The sequence below is a fragment of the Delphinapterus leucas genome, chromosome 16 (assembly GCF_059928025.1).
Source record: "Delphinapterus leucas isolate spDelLeu-1000000601 "Yukka" chromosome 16, BTC_Dleu_Yukka2, whole genome shotgun sequence".
Lineage (NCBI taxonomy): Eukaryota > Metazoa > Chordata > Mammalia > Artiodactyla > Monodontidae > Delphinapterus > Delphinapterus leucas.
In genome coordinates this window covers 41,547,317-41,557,844 of record NC_143144.1, presented here as the reverse complement: position 1 = coordinate 41,557,844, position 10,528 = coordinate 41,547,317, and the positions used below count along the sequence as shown (strand labels likewise).

The following is a 10,528-nucleotide window of genomic DNA, read 5'->3' as shown; positions in this document are numbered from 1 at the left end:
CTAATAGTCTATGATTGTGTAACCCCACCTATCAGTCAAAAGTGTTTTGAGCAAACACTTGAATATGTGTATACTTTTAGTTTATACATTATGTATGCATTGATAATACACACATTATAAAGCATGTAAACATTTAAAGGAGACAAAAATAAATATGAATAAAAGTTATTTTCCCTCCACTCCCATAGATCATTGTGCATCCCTTACTCAGGGGAGCACTGCTGCTTCTCTTGCTTCTGATAGATCTGTGCTTTGCTGCCCCAGTGTCCCACTATCTGGTGAAAAATGCAAAATATAAATGTGTCTTAAAGATGAAATCAGATCCTTTATTTTCTTTGAGGTTTTCATGTTTATCCTTCCTTCCTGTTCTTCAGAGAGTATCTGCTGTGTCCCTTATATAAATCTGTGTTTGCCTGAGGTTAGAGCAGGTTAGAGCAGGATAGCTTGGAAGAAGTGCCTCTAAGCCCACTTGCAGCCCAGTGGGGTGTTAAGAGGCCAGGAGTCCTGCCTTGTAGATGGGGAATGGCTTGGGTGCCGGGCTACAGTATCAGTACTCAACACTTAGGGACTTAAAACAGTGACAATGCTGATCATCTCTTGCTGTTTCTGTGTTACGGAACATTTGTTCAGTCAACAGGTCCTTACTGAGTGCCTGGCAGTGCTCTAGGCCTGGGGATACAGTAGTGAACCAGAGAGATCAGGTCCCTGCTCTCTTGGGGCTTAGAGTTGGGTGTGTGTGTACGTGACAGATCACAAACAAGCAAAGAGCCTTCTGTTGAACAATCCATGGGCAATCAGTAAAGAGCTTTATTTCCCCTCTGCCCCCTAACCCCACCTGTGCAAACATACTATGTGGACTAGTTGAGCAATCTAGGCAGGTCCTAGATTTGGGTCACCCTAAGATAATAAAAAAGTGCCTTGGTCACTTTTAGTTACAAAAGAAGTCTCAATCCAGAATCTGCCTCTGAATTGAAGAGGGAATGAGGGACAGTATGATGCCATCTTGGCTCCGTCTGCCTGTGGCAGTGTTTAAGATGATTTACTTCCTCATGAGGCTTTTGTGGGCCTTTCTGATATTCCCTGCAGCTCCTCTTTCTCCACAGCTCCGCTCCTAATCACAGGCCATGAGAGCCCTTTTAGCTTCTGCATCTGAACCTATGTTTCCTGTTGCTGTCTGCTGAGATAGCCTTGCCCCTTGTTATTCTTGGGTGAGATGCATAAAACCCAATTACAATCATTTCCTTTGCAAATCCTACTCATGGGAAATCTGGGGAGCAGTTAGCAGCTAGTATTGGGGACTTCTGTCAGAACTAAGACAGAAAGATTCTTATTTTAACATCTGGTAATAAACAAACAAACAACTAAATAAAATTCCAATATGTATAATTAATGCCAAAATGTGAGGGGAGGTACAGAGTGGTGGAATGTGGAGTGCAGAAAACTGTGTGGTGTGTGATATGGTGCAAACAAGAAAATGCTTTGAAGTCAGATGGTGTAATTTGGAACCTGGGCTTTGACATTTATTTATTTATTTACTGAATTTTTAAAAATTGTGGCAAGATATACATAACATAAAATTTATCATTTTAACCATTTTTGTGTACAATTGAGCAGCATTTAGTATATTCCCATTGCTGTGCGACCATCACCACCACCCATATCCAGAACTTCCCATCATCCCAAACAGAAACTCTGTACTCATTAAACAATAACTTCCCTTCCCCAAGTCTGCGGCAACCACCATTCTATTTCCTGTCTCTATAAATATGGCTGTTGTAGGTACCTCATATATATGGAATCATACTTTGTCGTTTTGTGTGTTCTGACTTTTATTTTTGCATCTGTACGTTAAGCCTAAATAATATCTGACTTGTTAGGACATCTGGTGTGAGAGAATCACTTAGGATAGTCCTCGTTACAGAGCCTGCCTTCGACAAATGTTTCTTTCATTTAACCTTATTTATTCCTAAACGGCGAAAGGACCCTGATCTATGGCCCAGGAAAACTTGTGCGCCGGCGCTCTCGCCCTCTGGAGGGTAGTCAAGGACCTTGGGCCGACTCGACTTGAGATCTCGCGAGACTGTCAAACATTTGGTAAGAGGCGTGGGAGGAAGGTTGTGTTCTCGCGAGAAGTCTGCCTTTAGGCCCTTGGCTTGTGTCGGGCAGTGCCTCTGTCCGCTAAGGTCTCCTCAGAACGCCAGGAGCTGCACTCGGAGGTGGTAAGTACCGGAGGGGCTAGCGGGGCGGGCGTGCCTCCTCCCTATCTCAACGCCGCGGGTCGGTCTGGGGCGCCATGGCCGCGTACCGGACCGGCCCGGGCCTGTCTGGGGCTGCCTTTCGAAGCCGGCCTCTCCCTCGACCCGCTTGCCTCGAGGGCGCCCTCCTCCTGCCTGCCCGCCGGCCTGGGCCTGCCTTCCTCTCTCTGGCCCTCGACTCTCGGCGTGAGGGCCACCTCTTTCTCCCCGCCCGGCCTGTTCTCCCTTCGTCCTTAGACACTCTGGCTTGGGGACCACCAACGGCTGTCTGCCCGCCCGCCCCCCGGCCCCGGCTGTGACAGCTCCAAGTTTTTGCTCCCTCTCGCCGGGGTCACTTGGAGCAAGGAGGGGCCTGTTTTCCCGAACGGACTCAGAGTATATACATTCCTAGCCTGTTGGGTGGAAACGCGAAGAAGATAACGTTTTTTTCGGCCCTCTACCTGCCAACACAGCGTCACTTACCGTAAAGTGCTTGTAGTTCTCCTAACAGTCCCGACAGGTAGTTCCATTATCTCCTTTTTACAGATGAGAAAAGCGAGGCTTGCTAGTTCATTGACTCATTCCACCAACAATTATTTAATTCAGTGCCTATATGTTAAGGGTGTTGAGGATATAGCGATGAAAGAAAATGGGCACAGCCCTTATTTTCATGGAACTAAATTCTTGTGGCAGGAGCAACAATGATCATATAGTCTTAAGTGTCACATCATGTAACAGGGGTGATGCGATCAAGAATGGCAGAAGGCGGAGTGCTAGTGTCTGTTTGACCCCAAAGGCAGAGCTTTTTTCACCATACCATTTTGTGTTGTTTTCTAATCAGGGTAAGGTTCACCATAGCATAACTGTTTGAACCACCTACTTGGTAATATGGAAATATGGTTGTAGGGACTATTGAGTTACTTCCTGGGTGAGAACGGGGCAGGTAATCATAGCTGGCTCATTTCTGCACAGCGTACTAATGTGACATTTCTGAACTCTAAAGAACCTCAGAGCCTTTGAGGAAGACGCACCCAAATGCTGCAATGGAGGTGGGGGGTGTGGTGCATGTACCTTTGAGGCAAGTCACTTGGTTTGCATTTTGACAGTTTGCTAGCTTGCAGATTTGTTAAGTAAGTGAGATGGTATATGTAAAGTCTAGCACGGTAACATTTCTTACATTTTAATATTCTTTCCTCCTTTTCTATTGTCCTTGGGTCCCCAGGGAAAACCTAGTGGTCTAAGGTTTTATGATAACTGTATTTTGTGTTTAAATAAACTTCTACAATTATATTATTACTTTTGGGAAAAGAGGTATTTCAAAAGTGGAGAAGCCTGGTGAGCTATGCAGGGAAAGTAAGATGTGATTCTCAAAGAGGGAGGAGGTATCTTATTTTAGAATTATATAGGTTTCCCCACCCCACCCACATTTTATTAAGATTCAGTCGGTTTAGCTGTGCCAGAATCTCAGTAGCCTGTGTAGGGTCTTCATAAAACTGCACAGGCGATTCTGATACATATCCCTCCCCCACTAGCTTCCTGGCTAGTGTTTTATGATCATTTCCCTCCCAGAGTAAGTGTTGGCACACTGGAAGGCATTCAGAGCAGTGGTTGCTGCTGGTGGACTTCTAGATCGGAGTCTATTTCAAAGTTTTCTTATTTTCTTAGTTTTCGGTGACTCAATGGCACAAATTTCCCTCTAGATGGCAAGTTTACCATTGTGTCCTTGGGGACTATCACAGTATGTGTCAGCTTAGACACTCAATAAATATTTGTTGAATGAATAAAAAGAGATAATAAAATCTTGACACCTAAATGATCCCTTCAACATACATTGTGTGGTTGGAGACCTTAGACTCATCTGGCGTTAAATCTTGGTTCTTTTACTTGGAATCCTGTGACTGTAGGTAATATATCTAACCTTGTCAAGCCTTAGTTTCTCTGTTTTTAAAATTGTGTTGATACATCACTAATCATTAGAGAAATGCAAGTCAAAACCACAATGAGGTATTACCTCCCACCAGTCAGAATGGCCATCATCAAGAAATATACAAACAATAAATGCTGGAGAGGGTGTGGAGGAAAGGGAACCCTCTTTCACTATTGGGAATGTAAATTGGTACAGCCACTATGGAGAACAGTATGGAGATTCCTTAAAAAACTAAAAATAGAACTACCATATGACCCAGCAATCCCACTACTGGACATATACCGTGAGAAAACCATAGTTCAAAAAGAGACATGTACCACAATGTTCATTGCAGCACTGTTTACAATAGCCAGGACATGGGAGCAACCTAAGTGTCCATTGACAGGTGAATGGATAAAGAAGATGTGGCACATATATACAATGGAATATTACTCAACCATAAAAAGAAACGATATTGAGTTATTTGTAATGAGTTGGATGAACCTAGAGTCTGTCATACAGAGTGAGTAAGTCAGAAAGAGAAGAATACAGTATGCTAACACATATATATGGAATCTAAAAAAAAAAAGTTCTGATGAACCTAGGGGCAAGAAGACGGGAATAGAGATGCAGACGTAGGGTATGGACTTGAGGACACGGAGAGGGGGAAGGGTAAGCTGGGATGAAGTGAGAGAGTAGCATTGACATATATACACTACCAAATGTAAAAATAGATAGCTAGTGGGAAGCAGCTGCATAGCACAGGGAGATCAGCTCGGTGCTTTGTGACCACCTAGAGGGGTGGGATAGGGAGGGTGGGAGGGAGGCGCAAGAGGGAGGGGATATGGGGATATATGTATACAGATAGCTGATTCACTTTGTTATACAGCAGAAATTAACACAACATGGTAAAGCAATTATACTCCAATAAAGATGTTAAAATAAATAAATTGTGTTGATAGTGCATACATACCTTAAAGTTTTGTGAGGACTAAATGAGATAATGTGTAAAAGTCTTGGCACATAGATATATTAAATACTTACCGAAGCCATTCTTTTTTTTTTTTAATATAAATTTATTTATTTATTTTTGGCCACGTTGGGTCTTTTGTTGCTGTACGTAGGCCTTCTCTAGTTGTGGCGAGCTGGGGCTACTCTTTTGTTGCTGTGCCCATGCTTCTCATTGCAGTGGCTTCTCTTGTTGTGGAGCACAGGCTCTAGGTGCGTGGGCTTCAGTTGTTGTGGCACGGGGCTCAGTAGTTGTGGCTCACGGGCTCTAGAGCGCAGGCTCAGTAGTTGTGGTGCACGGGCTTAGTTGCTCCGCGGCATGTGGGATCTTCCCAGACCAGGGCTCGAACCCATGTCCCCTGCATTGGCAGGCGGATTCTTAACCACTGCACCACCAGGGAAGTCCCTGGATCCATTCTTTCAACGAATATTTATTGAACACCTACTGTATAACAGTGAACAAAAAGACAAAGTCCCTGCCTGTGTGGAACGTATATCTTCTAGTGTGTTTTCTGAAGTGGGATCAGAAAATAAATGGTTTCTACATGTCAGATACTGATAAATACTGTGGAGATAATTTAAAAATAAAATATATTAAGGGGGAGTGTCCGAAGGAAGACTTATTTTACATAGGGTAGTGAGGAAGATGACACTAAGGAAGAGGAGTGGGCACGATATCTAGAGTATAAATGCAAGGGCCCTGAGGCATGCTGGAGGAGCAGCTCCAGCCTCAGAGAATGAAGACCATTCACTATGCAAGATACACAGTGCAATGTGCTGCTGGATCAGAGAGCACCTTCTGAGTGTTACTGAAATGAGTAAATTCAGTGTCTCTGTATACTTACTAGTTAGGTTGCAAGTCCAGAGTGACTATGATAAGGGACCAACCAATATGTATATACTGGATTAAGTTCAGTTTCATGAAGGAACTATAGATTTCCATGGCAGTTTTATTATTCTTCCTGCTGCTTTTTGGCCCTCTTAAAATTTTGCTCCGGGTTTTCACTTTGGCTCTGTTTCCTATACAGGTATGTCTAAATACATTGTTGCGACATACAAGATGTAAACAATGCAGGTGGCCTAGGCTGATAAGGAGGCCAAGTTGACCACTGTTGCTCTGGTGAATTGTTTTAATAGTGTTTCTATCTATGCTTGTCAGTTAGAGGAGCTGCCATATAGTCTTTCTCAGCTTGTCTTCTTTGCTTGTTAAATCATAATATTACAGTCATAATTTGTAAACTTCCCACCTAGCCTACCATACCTCAAATCCTAGCAAGTCATCCTTACTCTGAATTAAATAGATTCACTGGCAAGTGAACAAAAAGTTATCTTGAGGGTGCTTTTTTTTTTTTTTTTACCACTGACATGAATGCTCATTCCAACTCTCTTAGCCATTCTTATCCCAACTAGTCATCCCTGATTTTGCTTGGCTCAATTATGCAGTGGGATCAAGATGTTCTTTTTGAGGTAAGGAGTATGTTTGGGTGCTAAATATTCCTCTTATCTAGCATTGCCTTGAGTCCTTTACAAATGTAACAATTTGGTTCAGTGAAGGAGTGAGTAACTGGCAACATAGGTTAAAAGGTTTTTGCTTGTCAGTTGCTCATAGACAAGAAGTTAGGTCTTTTAATACTTGGACAATTACAGATTTCATAAGAACATGATCTCAGGTATATTTTGAGTTTTATTTTGGCATATTTTCTAGTCCCCCAGGCTTTAGAGGAGGGAAAATATTTTATAACTTGCTTGCTTCTGTGGGGAAAACTGCAAGGTGTTTACCATATAAAATTAGGGATAAAATGATATTATTACTGTGATGGTAGATAAATAACATGGTTTCCTAACCTTGGCTATATTATGGCAGGAAGTTTCAAGTTGAAGATAGGGCACAGCCCTACTTCTGAAAGCTTACCAAACTTCTGTGATGTCAGCTGGAATTTCTGTGGTACTGCAAAATCAGAGAAAAAAATCCAGAGTTGACTGTAAATACAGTTAATGTTTCCCCTTTAACTCACAAATCAGCTGGTGCTTGTGAATCTCTATAGCTGGGCTTTGATGGGCTTGGCATCAGGAAAGACACATTATATCAGTGCCTATCCTGGAATCATAGTTTCAGTAGCAATATCCTTGCTAGTTTTGTCTTGTTTGAAAGAGAACAAAAAGTAATAGTTATGGTAGAAGCATTTACACTTCTGAAAAACCCTCCTGAATTAATGCAGGCCTTAGTGGGACATCAAGTTGATTACTTATGTTTGAAGCAGAATTCTACCATAGTTATTGTGGCTGGTCTGAAATTGAGCATTCATTTAACATTTATTCATCCTTCCATTTATCAAACATGTATTAAGCCTCTGTTGAGTTGAGGGCTACAGCACTGCACAACTCCAGGGACACCATTCTCTTTATTTCAATTCAATAAAGGGGGGTTGGTAATGCCATGATACCGATAGCAGGCAGTCTGTTCAGGGTGTACAAAGCCAAATAATATGTGGTCCCTTCTCTTGGGGACCTCTCAGGCTAAGGAGGCAGACATGTAACATTAAGGGTAACATGTGTTATAGGTGTCATGCTGGAAACTTATACAGATTACAGTGAGCCCAGAGGAGGCAGCAGTTAACTCACTAGGTCAAAACTATTGAGGAATGGGATGCTTGGTCAGGAAAGGCTTAATAGTGTTGGTGACTTAAGCATAGTCAGAAAAGCAGACAGGTGGGGAGAAGGGGAGGAACTGGCTTTGCTGGCAGAGAGAGCTGGGAGAGCCAAGCTGTACAAGGCAAACCAGTCTGGTCTATGCATGGAACTGCTGTCTGGAAGATCACGGTGTGGGCGCTGCTCTGGGGAGACAGCAGGAGAGTCAGGCTGAAGCCAGAAGACAGAGAACTTTATTTATTAAAGAAATTTGGACTTTATCCTGTAGGCAGGGGGGAACCATTGGAGAGTTATAGTTTATGCTCTCTTTAGATGAGATGATCTACTAATCTACCGGGAAATAGATGATTCTCTTGTTGTGAGACACCGTAGAAATCTTGAAACATAAGAGAGGTAAAATGCCTTATGACTTTTTCCCCTTTAGAACTTAAACATTTCATAAATACGCCAGGGCAAATAACAAAGCTTAAGGGAGTAAAGAGGTGCCTGCAAAATCTGAATGCAGAATTCTTGTAGATGTTTATGGTTTTTTTCTCTCCCCAGTGTTTTTATATTTATATACTCTTTAGTAAATCACATCATTATAGTAACAACTAAAGCTGTCATAAACAGAATAACACTGACTCTCAGTAACTGTGTAAGTTCAAGTGAAGAAGAGCTGCAGCATTTAGTGTGCTGAGGCATTGGCCAGGATCCTTTAGAGAGGGCATAGAGACCACTGGTTAGGTAGGTGATGGTCCACAAAGTTCCTACTGTATTTATTTACATTGTAACTATTTTGTAGTGGCATATAAAAGAGAGGTGAAAGTTCCTGACAGTCATTTTTACAGACTGAGAATTCCTTTTTTCTAGCCATTGACTTAAAGTATAAATACAAAGGGCTATCAAATTTTAACATCATTCAGAGGTATGTATCTTTTTTGTATCTTCACAAAATATGTTCTCCAATGAAGAAATTTTGAATTCAGAGATAAGTTGCTTTCTCATTATTTTTGGTAGTGAATGTCTGAAGTGGGATCCCAGAAACTGTGCAACACAGATAAAGCAGGCACTTCCATAAACTCTGTTCACCTGAAATCTGAGGGATGCTTAATTGAGGGTGATAGTCTTCAGTGTCCACTGGCCTTTGCTTTTTGTCAAGTGGTTTTGCTTTACTCTGTTTATGAAAATAGCTTCATATGCATAGATGAGAGTAAGTATTTTACATTAAAAAAATTGAAGGGAGTGGCAAGGCTGTATAGAATTCTGTCTCTGGCCTGATGGGATATGCAGACTTTGAGGATTATTTTCCGAGAAAAGGGCATCAAAGTAGAGTACCATGAGCGTGATAATCATCAGACAGGAAGTACTTACTATGTGTAAGATACTGTCTTAAACATATTTTTGTATATTCATATAATTCTCATTGAGTTGGGCCCATTATTATTGTCCTCATTTTACAGATGGGGAAACTGAGGCACAGATTGGTTAAGTGACTTGCCTAAGGTTACACCGCATCTAAGTGGCAGAGCCAGGTTTTGTGTGGAAACGGTCTAGCTCCAGAGTTCATCCTCTTAACTACTCTGTATTACTGTCTCTCCTGGTGGAGCTTTCATTTCACTATTGTATTCCCAGCACCTAGAATAGAGCTTGGAATCTGGCTGGTGCTCAGTCAGCTTGTTGAATGAGAAGCATCCATGAGTGTTAAATGCAGCAGTGGATTGAGGCCGTGTGGGAGTGTGTTTGAGAGAGACAGAGGGACGCTGGGGTATAGGTAGAGGTATGTCACAGAAGTGAGATGTCAGAGCCTGAAACAAAAGCCGGGCCTTGAACCTGTTAGGCTGACAGTGGTAATCTCAGGGAGTCAGGAGCTACTGGCCAGGAACATTCCAGTAATAACTCCGGAAGCCTTCCGACTGGCCCACGTTTGTTATTTCTTTGTAGTGATTAGCAGCAAAATCCTTAAATCAAAGACGTCTTGACGATTTGGGGCGCGGATCGGGGTGGACACAGGCTAAGCGCTGGAGCAGGTGGGCCGAGGAGAGGCTGGAGAGGAGCCCCTGGCATCCCTCGGGACTCTGCGAGCTGGCTTTCGCCCTGAGCGGTCGGGCGGGGATGGTGGCGTCCAGCCGGGAGCCCAAGCGGCTTGGAGCCACGCCGGAGCCTTGCGGCAGGCTGCGGGGGGGTCCTCGGGCAGCTGTAGGGTCTCGCGAGCCGCCCGAGTGGGCGGAGCCTCTGGCCCCACCCCGGCGCCGACGTGCGCGCTCCCGCCCGCCCGTGGGGCGCTGCCAGGCGCGCGGGCGGGGCGCGACCTGAGGGTTCAAGGAAACTTTGTCACCCTGGTCGCGGATAAAGCAGCCTTCTGCTTGCCGGGCAGCTCACACGGTGGGGACGTGGCCTGCAAGGAGGTACGTTTGGCAGTGCAGGGCCGCAGCGGGAGCCCTCGGGGTGGACTCCCCTTGCCGGGCTGGGAACGGGCCCTACGGCCGGGCTGTGCGCATGCGCACTGAGCAGTACTCGTGCCCGCTTTTAAGCGGAGAGTGAACGCGCGGCTGCGGCTTCCAGGGAGGACGGGACCCAGGCTTAGGGCGACAGTGCTCCTAGAAAGTGTTGGGAAACCTGGAAAGTCGCATGAGTCAATGTTGCTTTTGAACTAGAAACGCTTTAATTGGCATTAGATGGTAATGACCAATATTGTGGTCAGTTTTCAGTTACTGCTTCGGAAAGTTGAAGTGCTGGAATTGATTGCTCA

General features: G+C 44.0%; 1 protein-coding gene across 5 annotated transcripts in view; it reads left to right on the top strand.

Moving 5' to 3' along the window:
- Positions 1–2,111: 2,111 nt before the first annotated feature.
- Positions 2,112–10,528, top strand: part of NCOA4 (nuclear receptor coactivator 4) — a 22,609-nt gene continuing 14,192 nt past the window's right edge. For 2 of the 5 annotated variants that reach the window (XM_089897843.1, XM_089897842.1), the window contains exon 1: positions 10,078–10,184. The gene's annotated coding sequence lies outside the window, so the exon portion shown is untranslated. Of the gene's footprint in view, positions 2,220–10,068; positions 10,185–10,528 lie in introns of those variants that run through there. The other 3 variants (XM_022564478.2, XM_022564479.2, XM_089897841.1) reach the window with 3 other exon arrangements.